At 36.5% G+C, this 13059-nt stretch overlaps 1 protein-coding gene across 3 annotated transcripts in view; it reads right to left on the bottom strand.

Annotated features, from left to right (window-relative positions):
- LOC149796730 (uncharacterized) overlaps nucleotides 1-10000 on the bottom strand; it is a 28985-nt gene extending 18985 nt beyond the window's left edge. For all 3 annotated transcript variants that reach the window (XR_016421729.1, XM_089961381.1, XM_089961380.1), the window contains exon 1: nucleotides 9829-10000. The gene's annotated coding sequence lies outside the window, so the exon portion shown is untranslated. The remainder of the gene's footprint in view (nucleotides 1-9828) is intronic.
- Nucleotides 10001-13059: the final 3059 nt, after the last annotated feature.

Raw genomic sequence — 13059 nt, 5'->3', positions numbered from 1 at the left:
CTTTCAATGTAACATTGAAATTCTATTGGTAGGAAAATATTTAAAGGAAGAACAATTCTGCTGGCAGAGTAAATATGGAAGAATTGTGGAGGTACATCCATCTGGCCGATCTGGAGTTAAGAAGATGATGTTCTAAATGCGCATTTTGGTTATGCAGCTAACTCCTGACAAGGATGGAAAGAAAACTACTACATGGTCGATTCAGCTGTGCCTGCACTATGCTGAACCATAAAGACACAAAGTTAATCAATTATGAAATTGAAAAAAGCATTGAAAAGATTATCAAGACGTCGGAAAATTACACCATTGCAGGTTCAGTATTGACAATTGACCGATATGCGAAATTCGAGGTACTTATCTCACCATATCAGCCGTTTTATGGCTCTGTCACGGTCAGTAATAAATGTAAGAATTTTAACAACAGAGGTGTTGAAGTGTTGAATGGGAAATTCTTATAGTCTTTTATCCTGTTTATGACCATAAAGACTAGTCTGAAAAATATCAGCACCACCTGGGTGAACTTAATTTTGGCAATATAGAATTTCCTGTGCGAGATTACCAATTCCACACTAAACAAATTTAAAACACTGAAATCATGTATCACCGTTAATGTGTTCGCTGAAAACAAAGGCTTTTATCTGCTTGAACTATCCCCACATGAAGAAAAAAAAACAGGTTAATTAGTTGTTGCTGAATTAATATGACTGATTCAGAACTGGTCTCGCATTATGAATGGATAAAGAATCCTGCCCGCTGGCTTAACTGACACGGTAAACATGAGAGTAAGGAAAATCCATACAAACGTTGCATGCATGTATTCAATACCCAACAACTGCACACTGACCATGACGCTTATTGTGGTGGGTGTCACGGAATTGTATAAATTCTTTTATTTATTAAATATATGTACTCTGGTTTCGTTTTTTTGTGTACAACGATACCCGAGGGTGGTTTATGTATATTGTGTTGTATTTCGAAATAGTGAGTTCGGTTCATCCTATGCCGCACATGCAAAGTGCTCGCGATGGGATGAACCGAATGCCTTCAGTGCACAGACTATATATGTGTATAAATACCTCATCGTAGGTAAAACTCTTTACATTACGGATAGTCTTGTCAGTCAGCGGTCTGCTTTAAGGACTTGCATATCTTCAGCTGTAGAGGTATGTAAGTTTATTAATTTCTTGTGTATAATTTGTAATTACTGTATTACCACGTTTATTTTTGTATGTTTGATATGTAGCTTACGCAGTATAATGCAAATATTTATATTCTTGTTTGCGACTTAGCAAGGAATTTATATTAGTAATATAAAGCTACATTTTTAAGAAATGTTTAGTACAGTAGGATTCTTATCGAGTAGGTTTAGGTTTATTTCTGAACCAAATGTTTTGTAATTATTGTGCCGATAATGTAATCTGTATAGCTTACCTTGTATAACGTCTTTACGTTTTATCTTATATGCCCGTGTCATGTATAGTACATGCTGCTGGATATATTTTCAGCTGTCTAGAGTTTCTGGAATGTCAAGAGTGTGTAGAGCTGTGTAGAGCTGTCCAGAGTTCTGGATTGTCTAGAGTGTCTTGAGTGTCCAGAGTGGCTAGAGTGTATAGAGTGACCAGAGTGACCCAAGCGTTCAAAGTTATCGGAGTGATCGGGATCGACGTGGTGCAAGCTGTAAAGCCAACCACAGTAATTAACCGTAGCAGCTTTGAAGCTGAACTGTAGCAGCCATGGAGATGAAATAAAGTGTGCTGATGACGGAGTGTATCTCCTTACTTGTAATCTGCTAGTCGTGGGCTAATTTTGGGGTTCCTAAAACCCATTGTATCTTTCGTGATTGTAAAGATAATTTGTATATATGTCCCTTTTTGTTGCATACTTTCACTATCTGAATGAATTCATTTTACTACATGAGTAAATTTCTAAATTGTTTACTAACTGAGTAAACTATATCAATCTTTTCATTGTGAAATCACTGTGAACCATTCACCGCTTGTTTTTGTATTTTGTAAAGTAATTTATTTGTATTATTAATTATTAAGTCTGTGCTTTCTTATGTTAATTAATCCAACATTTTGGATTATATATAGACGGACATATTCATAATTATTTGCTCATTCAAGTCATTCATTATTAAACACTATTTATATCATCGTCAAAAATGTTCTGTTGTGAATCCGGAAATCCAACCCTGTTTTGTTATAGAGAAGTCAGATTTTACGTGCGAACTGGAGCACCAATGTTGTATCGTGGCCGGGACAAGTTTGATATTTTTCTACACACGATTGAAGTTACAGCAAAATGAAACCGACAAGAGTTCTATTCACCCGTAGACATAAATAATTGGGACTGACGCCAAAGTGCGTGACATTTGTTACCTCAAGGGCGCGTACAGAGGAGCCGCACACAACACGTTTGGATATGATAGTCACTTGATTATGCAAGAAGTAGCCACGGCATCAAAATATCCAAGAAATGTTATTCCCAACAACATGCACCAATTCATTACGTTTTGTCTGGGACAATACATGTTCATCGATTCGTTACAATTTCTGGATTTGTCTTTGGTCATATTAGTGATAAATGTAGCTAAAATACAATATTACCCGTAGACACTGTGCCAATTGTGCCAGCCCTGACATGCTAACGAAAAAAGTTATGTATCCTTGCAAATACATGAGCGAATGGGGCAAGTTTGCTGAACGTCATTTGTCACCGATCAAAAAATATTGCCGCCAACGATGTCGAGCAAAGTTTGGTCGGCATTAGAATGCAAAACCATGTGTGACTATCACTATTTGTACTTGCGCACTGATGTACTTTCGCTCGAGGTTTTTTACTCGAGGGTTTTTTGACAAATTTCTTGACACATGCACGTGTACAAGTTTGATCATGCTCATTACTTCTTACTACCAGAAATGTCTTTGTATGCGTTGTTGTCAACAATCAAAGTTAAGTTGTAATTTCTCACCGATAGTGATCATTATCTGTTTATTGAGCGCACACTTCGCGACGATTTTTCTATGATGAGTCACATACGATCACGCCAACATCTCACGCATAGACGGACACGATTCTGCTGACCGCAACATTAATATTTTGGATCTATATGCCGATAATCTCAATGGCTAAGATATGTTGTAATCATTACCTCTTTGTGAGATTTATTTGATTGTTCCGGCACATGTTGGCCTACAAAAATACCTATGCGATTTTAGCAGCAACAATGACCACGATGTTTCTTTAAAGTTAATTTAAAATACCCTGAACATTTACAATATTATTATTAGCGATTATTCGCAGGCCACTGAAGCGTCGATTGCGTCTGATACGTAATCGTTAATGAATCTGGAATCAAGTCTACTGAATGCACCAAATGTGTACCAAACCGTTGGACGAAACGCAATTACATATACGAAATCTGCAGTTTTACTTGCCATAGGGAATTCGTCTAACCAAGATACATCCAGTGCTTGCACCCTGCATTTGAATCTCGGAACAATTGAAACTCAAGGTGGAAAGACCCATCTATTTTGGATCGTATGTGCTATATATCCCGAAAATGTCAATGTATGAAATTTAGTATGACAAGATTAGGCCGATACCCGGAGGCAACATCAAGAAGCTTTACACGGATGCAGACTCGCTGTTGATGCATATTACCACAAATGATGTGTACGGGGACATGGGCAAAACAAGTTTTGGCAAATTAATTTCATACAGGCGAGTGTCCGAAAGAACATTCGTTGTTTACAAACTCCAATAAAAGGTTTCCTGGTAAGTTCAAGGATGAGTATTCCAGATAACCAATGGAAGAATTTTTGGACTCCAAAAACATGAAAAAGCCAGATGTGTTCTACAGGTTATTGTGCAAAACAATTTATGGAACGACATTTACGTGGAAAGTCTTCGCAAACGATGTTAATTTGCACAGGTGGCAAATATGATCCGATCGAAGAAACATCGTATTGGATTATACCAATGTAATATAGTGAATTTGTCACCGCTTAGTACCATGCGATGGATATTCCCCGACTGAATCACCACCTACGCGTTTGGTCATCATGGTATTGTGAATCAACCTTAATCTCATGCATTATGGCATCAAATCAGATCTTGGTTGCAGTTCAGTATTGGCTCGAACGACTTGCAACCCATGTGACACAAATAATCGGCGGTAGGGCTTTCTGTTCTTTCATTAATAGGCTCCAAACGTTAATATGTTTTTTTGTGTTTTTTTCTGGGAGCATCCATAGTTGCAACCTTGCCGGCTGTGAAATCATTTTCTGAATAACCATGACATTCTTTTGTCGAATTGCATCACCTGGTTTTAATCAGATCACACCCATGACTTCATTGTTCTATGCTCTTATGACAAATAGAAGAGTTGCTACTAATTTGTGAGACCGCTGGGGATTCATTAACAACTCCTCTTCTGTCTGCGTGGGTTCGAGTCTCGGATTCGGCCAATGTGGATATGTGAGAAAGCTTGCCAGTAGCTTCTCGAGGGTCGGTGGTTCTTTCCGGGGATTTTCCGGTTTCTTCCTCCACCATTAATACTGGCCGCCATGTATAGCCTATCGCGTGCTGAAAAATGGCGTTAAACCCTACAACAACAACAACAACAACTCCTCTGCGTACTGATGCCCGAATTTTCATTCCGTATGTGTGCATTTAAGCGTTCCACAATGCTTGGAATACATGTATATTAATGTGAGAAATACGAACTGGTAAACGATGTTTTGTCAACCATGCAGCAACAGCTCAAGGACATTCCTTACCAGAATCAACTTGTAGCAGTCTTGGCCATGTTAATTGGGAATGTGCATGATGTGTTTGAGAGCATCAGCGACAATTTCAGCGCCTTTTGACGTCAGCGGCTCTGGTTATTTGTGTTTGCGGGCAATATCGACACTGGTTGAATTGTACCTTTTATGTGAGTCCCTTGACACGATCGTGTTAACAACAAGAGATCATCCACGTAATATCTTTCTTGGCATTGGTTCGTAAGTTTGCCACAATGCTGGTTTGGGCAACCAGACTCAAGCAGCCCCATGCATAACATTTACAGCACTTCCTAACTTTTCCGCATGGGCTTTATCTTTCCAATACACGTGCGGACAGTAGGATATTCCTGAAAATTTTCGGCTTTTATATCCATGTTCGGTTTGTTTGTTCGTGTCAATATATAGTTACCTTAAAATCCTCCAAGAGCGATCATGGTTTTAATATATCTGTTGATGATCCATCTAGCTCTTCTTTCTCCATCGCCTGATCCCACAATCGCATTCAAGTCACGAATGAGATCCAAGTCAGCACGTTGACATACACGGATATCTTTTGATGCTAGGTACGAAAGGTTATTTTAGTAACATGAGTAATCAACACGATTTATAGGTGTTTCTCCAAGCTTTCGTTGGTCTTCAGAATCAAGTCTTATATCCAGCCGTGTCACTGGCCCACTATAATTGTATAAAGGAATGTGTTTTTCACCAGGATAGTTACTCCATGGTGATCCAAGTAGTTTTGTTAAAGCAGTCGAGAGATCACCTCCAGGGACGTTTCTAAAATAAACTTGAACTCGTTTGCTTCACATTGGACACAAGTGTCAGTAATCGCGGCCAGCTCATTACGTGTTTGAACATGAGTTGGGTTTGCGGTAGCTGTGTTTTAGCAGCATAGCGCACAATACGAAGACATGATTGTATTGTACACCACAGTTGTATTATCCAATAAGATTTTAAGATGGTTGAAATGGGATCGATTCACGTGATTATGTAGTTAGCTGATGATCAACTTTGTTATGATGTTTTGAAATACTTTCAAAAAGCGTGATTGTCCACCATCGATTTCTTTTCCATTGTCGATACAGCACCTACCATTGACGATTTGGATGCAAACGAAACCAGTCTTGTAGTGTACGACGATGTGATGATTAAGCACCAAATCAATACCGCGCAAATATTTTCACTGGACCGGCACAAAACACCGACGTGATCTATTTGACTCAGTGATACACACATTTGCTCAAAGTGATCATTGACAACTATAACATATTGATGATATTTAGTGGCATTGATGAGATTGGCCTTGCAAACAACTATTGGACCTAGTGTATCACTGACCACTTGAGGGATGAATTTCGTGAAACGTGTGCGCAAATCACAACAGATTTGTATAATTTTCTCACCATTGACTACACCAGAACGTCCAGTCGCTAAGAAACATATCTTGCGAGTTTATACAGGAATATGTCCGATGAAACTAGTTAATAGTCATATACAATATTCGCCAGTGATGTCATGGAAGAATTTAAAAAGCGATGCCTTAAAGCCGCTAGCGAACACAAGGAATTAATTAGTAATGTTATAGATGGGCGCAAAAGCGTCAAAGTCACGTTTGAGTCCACACAATCTACACGAGAAGACATTATGGTGGGCTTTGAATAAACATTTGCACCGCTGATTGAATCGAGAAAAGAAATTACGGAACGTGCTGAGGATATCCAAACGCAACAAAAGCAACAATTGTACTACTGTCAGCGCTAGCATGAACAGAAGAAGAACCGGACTGAATTTATAAAATAATTAAAGGTACCAAGGCTAACAAGAAAGCCACATAGCAATTGCAGGGAATGTTACGCGCTTGGCAGCTGCGATTGAGGAAGTCAATGAAGACGTCGGTGAAATTGGAAAGATTACAACGGAGTAAACCATCAGAGAAGTAGTTGATAATATTCCACGACCAACATTGCACTACTCAAGAATAGAAACAACGAAGCAAATTGTAATGATTACGGTAGCCAGTAGATCTTTGAAAATCCCATCCGTGAAGGTCTTTATATACAGCCTGTGGTTAAGATTTAGTCATCAAAAACGCAACAAAGAATATACAAATGTATTGGACTAGTGGATATACAGGGGATTTACTGGCAGTAACAAAGCATGTGATAAGATGTTTCACTTGTATCAAGGTTTACTTGATATGGCTAAATCAGGACAAATTATTCAAGTATATGAAGCAATGAAAGGTTGTGCACAACTCTTGCACGAGACAAAAGAAAAACCTTCACCCACCAATGAAACACAGGCAGCAGACGAACTTGACTCTAGAATGTGTGGATCAAGACGTGCAGAACAACGATGATGCTAATGATTACATTTTGATGCATGATTTTGTTGAAAATATCAATGATGAATACGAATGCCTTCGTTTGCACAACACCGATGATTAGCTCAAGAAAAGACTGCATTGCTGCGTGTACTACGAGAAATCTATGCTGCAATGCAACAGGTTGTTGGTAACACAAACCAAAGTGTTACCTCGATGATCATTTTCTCTTCAACAAAACCAGAATTCGAAGTGACATTTTCACACTTGGTACTGTTGGAGAATCATACACAATACAGATTGCATTGACGGCGTTGCGAGTTTATTACAGTTGGTCTAATATCAATGTACACCACTATATTTTAATATAGACTATCTTACTCCAGGGACATTCATTCGGTTTTGGCCGAAATTCACTACTAGTGAACCATGGCATCATGGAAACTCACTAACATTTCACTCCGTGACGTTTGCTCCTAGCAGTCGGCTAATTATTTCGGGCTAGGGATATTTCCGTTGCGTCGAAATCCAATAATCACACAAATAATCACACAAATCTAAGAATTCCTTAAAACGGGGTGCTATAACCAAATGCGCATACACCAAATATATTTTTCAATATCTTCGAAAAGACACATTAATGATACAACTGTACATTAGCGATAAACCTAATATTTAATATGATGACAGTCGTTCGTAGAATTGTAAGGCCCGAACTCACTGTAAATGCGAGAAAACCCGTTTAGGCTACATGTTACGGAACTGGCAACGGTGACGTTATTCACTGATTGTTTACAGGTGCACCAAAGGTGCTTGCGGGATTGGCTTCACGCGCTGCACCAATCGCTAATCAGGTTGGAAAGCGATTCGTTGGTACATCAGAACTATTGCTGTTGATCGGATGAAAAAACTGGGGTTGCAAGCGTCGCAATCGCCTCAAGATCAACTTTTGCAATTAGTTACTTGAGCACCAACAAAAGCGGTAACGGTACGATCAGCTTAAACTATGTCGACTGCGGTTGGTAAAAGTATTAATTAGGCTATTCAGCAACGACTTTGAGATTCAGTGATTGCATTTTTTAGCAATTTTAACTGGATTACGTTTAAGTGACAGTGGCGGTTTTTGCACGTTACTGATCTGCGTCGATGCATGATTCTGGTTGCTTGCTTGAACTACTTCACTTTCATGGATTATCAACGCTAATAACCAACTGGTTGCATAAAGTATTTGGCTTGCTTCCTAAAATGAACGCAAGTTATGGGAGATAGAGACTATGACCATGAAAATTACTAAATTCCCAAATGACCATTATTATACTACTCACATTCATTTACTTGTAGATTTAATACAAAAACAAGAATGTCCCATGATAACACCCAGGCGTTATGATTCATGCACAAGGAACAGTCTTTTCGTCTGACCTTTGTTAGACGTCATTTCACAGTCGGTAATTTTGAATAGGGTATTGAGTTGCGTTTAATTCAGTTTTCAAACCATATCATTTACATCGTACATGAACCTAGCAATTGGCCTGATGCCAGTAGTTTTGTGGGTATATTTAAAATAGCACATGTACATAACAAAATGACGTCTTATTAAAATATATTTAATAGCAATGGGACAAAAATGTCACCACAAATGTTGTCTGCAATCTGTCTTGTCTTAAATACATTCAAATAAGGGAAACAATTGTATAACCTTGAATCAACTTAAATATTTTATTTGTTTGAATATATTTCTTTTTCTCCATAAATATATGTGGATTTTGTTGTTGTTGTTGTAGGGTTTAACGCCATTTTTCAGCACACAACAGGCTATACATGGCGGCCAGTATTAATGGTGTAGGAAGAATCCAGGAAAACCCCGGAAAGAACCACCGACCCACGAGAAGCTACTGGCAAGCTTTCTCACATACCCACATTGGCTGAATCTGAGACTCGAACCGTTGCAGACAGAGGTGAGATGGCAGTGATCCATAAAGGAGAGTGCTTTAGACCACTCGGCCACACGGGGCCCCTGTATGGGGTGAATAGCAATCATCATTGTTGCGGATTAATGAAGTGATACTACATATTTGTACCAGCTTACTACTACTACTACTACTACTACTAATAATAATAATAATAATGATAAAATTATTATCAATATTATTATTAATAATATTTTAATAGCTTTAGTATTAGTAGCAGTAGTAGTATTGGTGGCATGGTGATTGTTGTTATGCTGCTGTTATTCTATAATTATCCATTGCCATATTTCTGAATGTAGTATGCTATGAAATTAGAATGTCATTATTATCATACGTTATAATAATAATAATAATAATAACAATAATAAGAGTAATAATAATAATAACACTAATAATACTAATATCGGCTTTTACATGACTTTTAGAAAGCAGATATCTCTCTTGTTACATTTGACCCTATTTTATTCTGCTATCTAGGTAAATATATTAATCATATGTCACGTAAATCAGCATGTTACACAGTGCATTATCCATCTGGATTCCAAACTTTTCTTGTGTAGGAAAATATTATCCTGCTCTGTCAATCATGCACCTTTATTTTAGTCTACAATGATTATACAATGGATAGGAAAGTTTGTACAATATATATAAACAATTTTGTTTGGCAATTATACGTACCTCTCATAATGCGACATCATTTTATTTTAAAATCTTTATATAACGGTCGGCAATCTATCACACTTACCTTGTATTAAGATGAATCTGATTTGAAAGCTGTGAAGAGTACCTTCTGTAAGAAAAATAAAACGTAGGCAGTACTAAGCAGTAAAGTCTAGGAGAGTTATGGGTTCAAGGTACGGTTTTTCCATGTCTCTTCCGCTTGGGATTTTATAACAAAATTTCATGGCCATGACCTTCCATCGTGATGGAAGACAGCATTGAAAAAAAGTAAAAATACTCATATTTACTAAATTTCACGTGTGATCCAAAGCAGACTCTGTAAGAAAATGTGTTTCATACAATGCTGTTACACACTTATTTATCATACATGTTATCTGATAAAATTATTTTATTAAAATAATGACGACAACATAATAACATGTTTATGATAAATAAATAAAAATCATTTTATCCTTGTTTTGATCAAGCTATAGGTTTGCCAAAGAAAAGTTATTTATCCAATATAGTTCATAAATTAACACGCCTTGTTTTGCGTCTCATAATAACTGCTTGAAGCCTACGTACATATATTTTTTTTACATTTATCCCTATAATATATTACTAAGTATGTATCCATAATTTGTGTATCTAATTAGGTGTGCGGGTGGATTTATCAAATTATCACAGTGCAATTTTGTCGATATTAAATAATTTCAAATATATGCGAGTTTACATATTTTAGTTGCCATATGTATGGCGGCGGGTTTAATTGTACATCCTTATTGTATGGTTCACATGAAATTCTAGAATAGATTTAAGAAAAAATACTTAAATGTGTCAGACTTTGCTCCGTTGTTCTAGCTGTTTTATCAGAATGAAGCGATAAACTATTACAGTTAGCTATTTTAAATAATGTAAGATATGGTTCCTCAATACCATAAACATTGCAAAAATACATCGAAATAATGATGTATTATGTACTGAATGCAAGGTGTAAGGGACGAGTATATCGTATGGACAATCAAAATGAATATCTAATTTCTAATACAGTCAGGAGGCCTATTGTTGTGGTGCTGTCCGTTTGTACGTTCGTCCTGAATCCATTTTAGAGCGATAACAAAATATGATCAACCAAAAGGCCATGAAATTATGTATTAAATCATAGTCATATGTAGACGACCTAATTATAATTCAAAGGTTCGATCTTTATACAACTTTGAACATTTTTGGATACAAGTGTAATTTTAAAAAAATCAAAACAATCGTATAATGATTAATCGAAACCAGACGAGATATACAAATTAAATTTAACAAGCATATAAGTAGTCAGTTCAGTATGACCTGATTAGATTTAGATGCCATAATAGCAATTGTGCAATATTTTATTTCAACTCTATGGACAATTTATGAAGTCTATATAACGTGGCCAATGTAGAAAAATATGCATATTTTTATTCTCTTGCAATTTTGTTCATTCGATTACCAGGTAATTACAAGAAATTTTCAATACCTTTCTCGACTGAAGCCTTCTTGGGAAATTAATTTCCCACCCATGCGACAGAGAAATTTACTTGTTTTGCTAACCTTACTTTTCTTGTCTCAGTCTAGTCATCTCAGACCAGTCGTCTCAGTCAAGGTGTCCACGCGCTCAGAACTGCTTTTAAAAAAAGAAAAACTTGTTGTCTTCTGTTCTTCCTGACGTAGTTGTAATAAAATCAAACAACAACAACAGCAACAAATATATAACAAAACATAGTAACTTAAGTTAAATCCATCTTTGAGAACACGCTATAGAAAAACAATTCGAGAGAGACAAAGAGAAACGCATATGATGTCGAGCTTTTTGGTATTATGTTTGTTCGTTCCACACAGCATGGTCAATTTGATCCTATAGGCAGGCCTAGCTCAATACATTTTTAAATTAGCGTCATTAAATGTAGCTAAAGCTACCTAATTAGTTTTAAATACTTCATGTGAAAAAAATTATATACTGTTAGCTACATTTAATGACGCTGACCTGAAAATGACTGTGCTACAGACAGGATAAAATTCTCAATGTTGTGTGTGAAATGAACAATATAACAGAAAACACATATCCATGCATATATACTATAGACCTATACACTTCATAGCCTCACTACTCTCTTAACAACTACGGAAAACTTAGTAACAGCCAGAAAAGTTTTATATAAAACATGCTTTTTTTCTAATCTTGTTAAGCATCTCCACTGTGCCCCGGTTGAATCAAAAATATACCTACACTATTTAATGACAAATAATACACTTACCAGCCAGAAGGAATAATTTATCCGACAGGACATTAATCCATAAGCAAATTTCACTGTAGCACTTGCCATATTTCCAGGACAGAAAAATAAATGTTCAAAGAATCCGTGAACTTGAAAGTTTAGCACATGGTTATCCGCTCCGTTTTTTTGAGGGTCTATTATACGCGGGGGTAACTTTACAATCAATATTAAGGACAATACAAGTATGTCACACACAGTTTCACCTCCTCCAAAGAAAAGAATAGTTATATACGATAGTGACACAGATCTCTAATTACCCATGAATAATTTAAAGAAAGATGTTATTCTTCGTTATAGCCTGTACCAAGTATAATTACAAAACAGTAGAGATGAGTAGCCAATTTCGTTTTATTATTTACAATAGAACGTTAACTTTTCAAAATTGTAACTGATGAAAATAAAACGGTTTCTTGTAATAAATATTAATTATTTATTGTCAATTTCATATAATATCCATATATTAAATGTGATAATACCTCATTATTATACGACGTTTTCTGTTGTTATTTTTCTTTGCTCACGCGTATAAACTGTGTACTTCGGACGCAAAGGTCACACCACAGCCCTCATTAACATATTTATATTATCGCGCCGCATATAAACATTGGACGTGAGCGCTTGTGCAGAATTCTTTTTACTTGAAAGGAAAATATTGGGTCAGAAAAATAATCTACGTTGGGGTTTGGACCGAGACAAGAAAATCGCAGTCGCGGGTTTATATTATATGTCTCCCCATAAATATAAACCCTTGACTGGGATTTCTTTGTCTCGGCCCAAGCTACAACATAGATTCTATATATCATGCTAGCAAGTCAAGAAAAAAATCTACTTGCGGTAAAGAAATATAATAAAATAATTTTGGTTTTTTTTTTGGACAAAAGCTGAAATAACTTTAAACACATAATGTGATCCGGAGAATGGTGTTTTGTCACACATATATACAATATATACACATGTAGAAATTGCAGGGATTAAATTCATGATTGCGAATTTTGAGTTTGCTTTTT

The sequence above is a fragment of the Sinohyriopsis cumingii genome, chromosome 6, assembly GCF_028554795.1.
Source record: "Sinohyriopsis cumingii isolate HCF-2022 chromosome 6, ASM2855479v2, whole genome shotgun sequence".
NCBI classification, from domain to species: Eukaryota; Metazoa; Mollusca; class Bivalvia; order Unionida; family Unionidae; genus Sinohyriopsis; species Sinohyriopsis cumingii.
The sequence above is the reverse complement of the archived record's forward strand: the minus strand, read 5'-3'. Positions and strand labels throughout refer to the sequence as shown.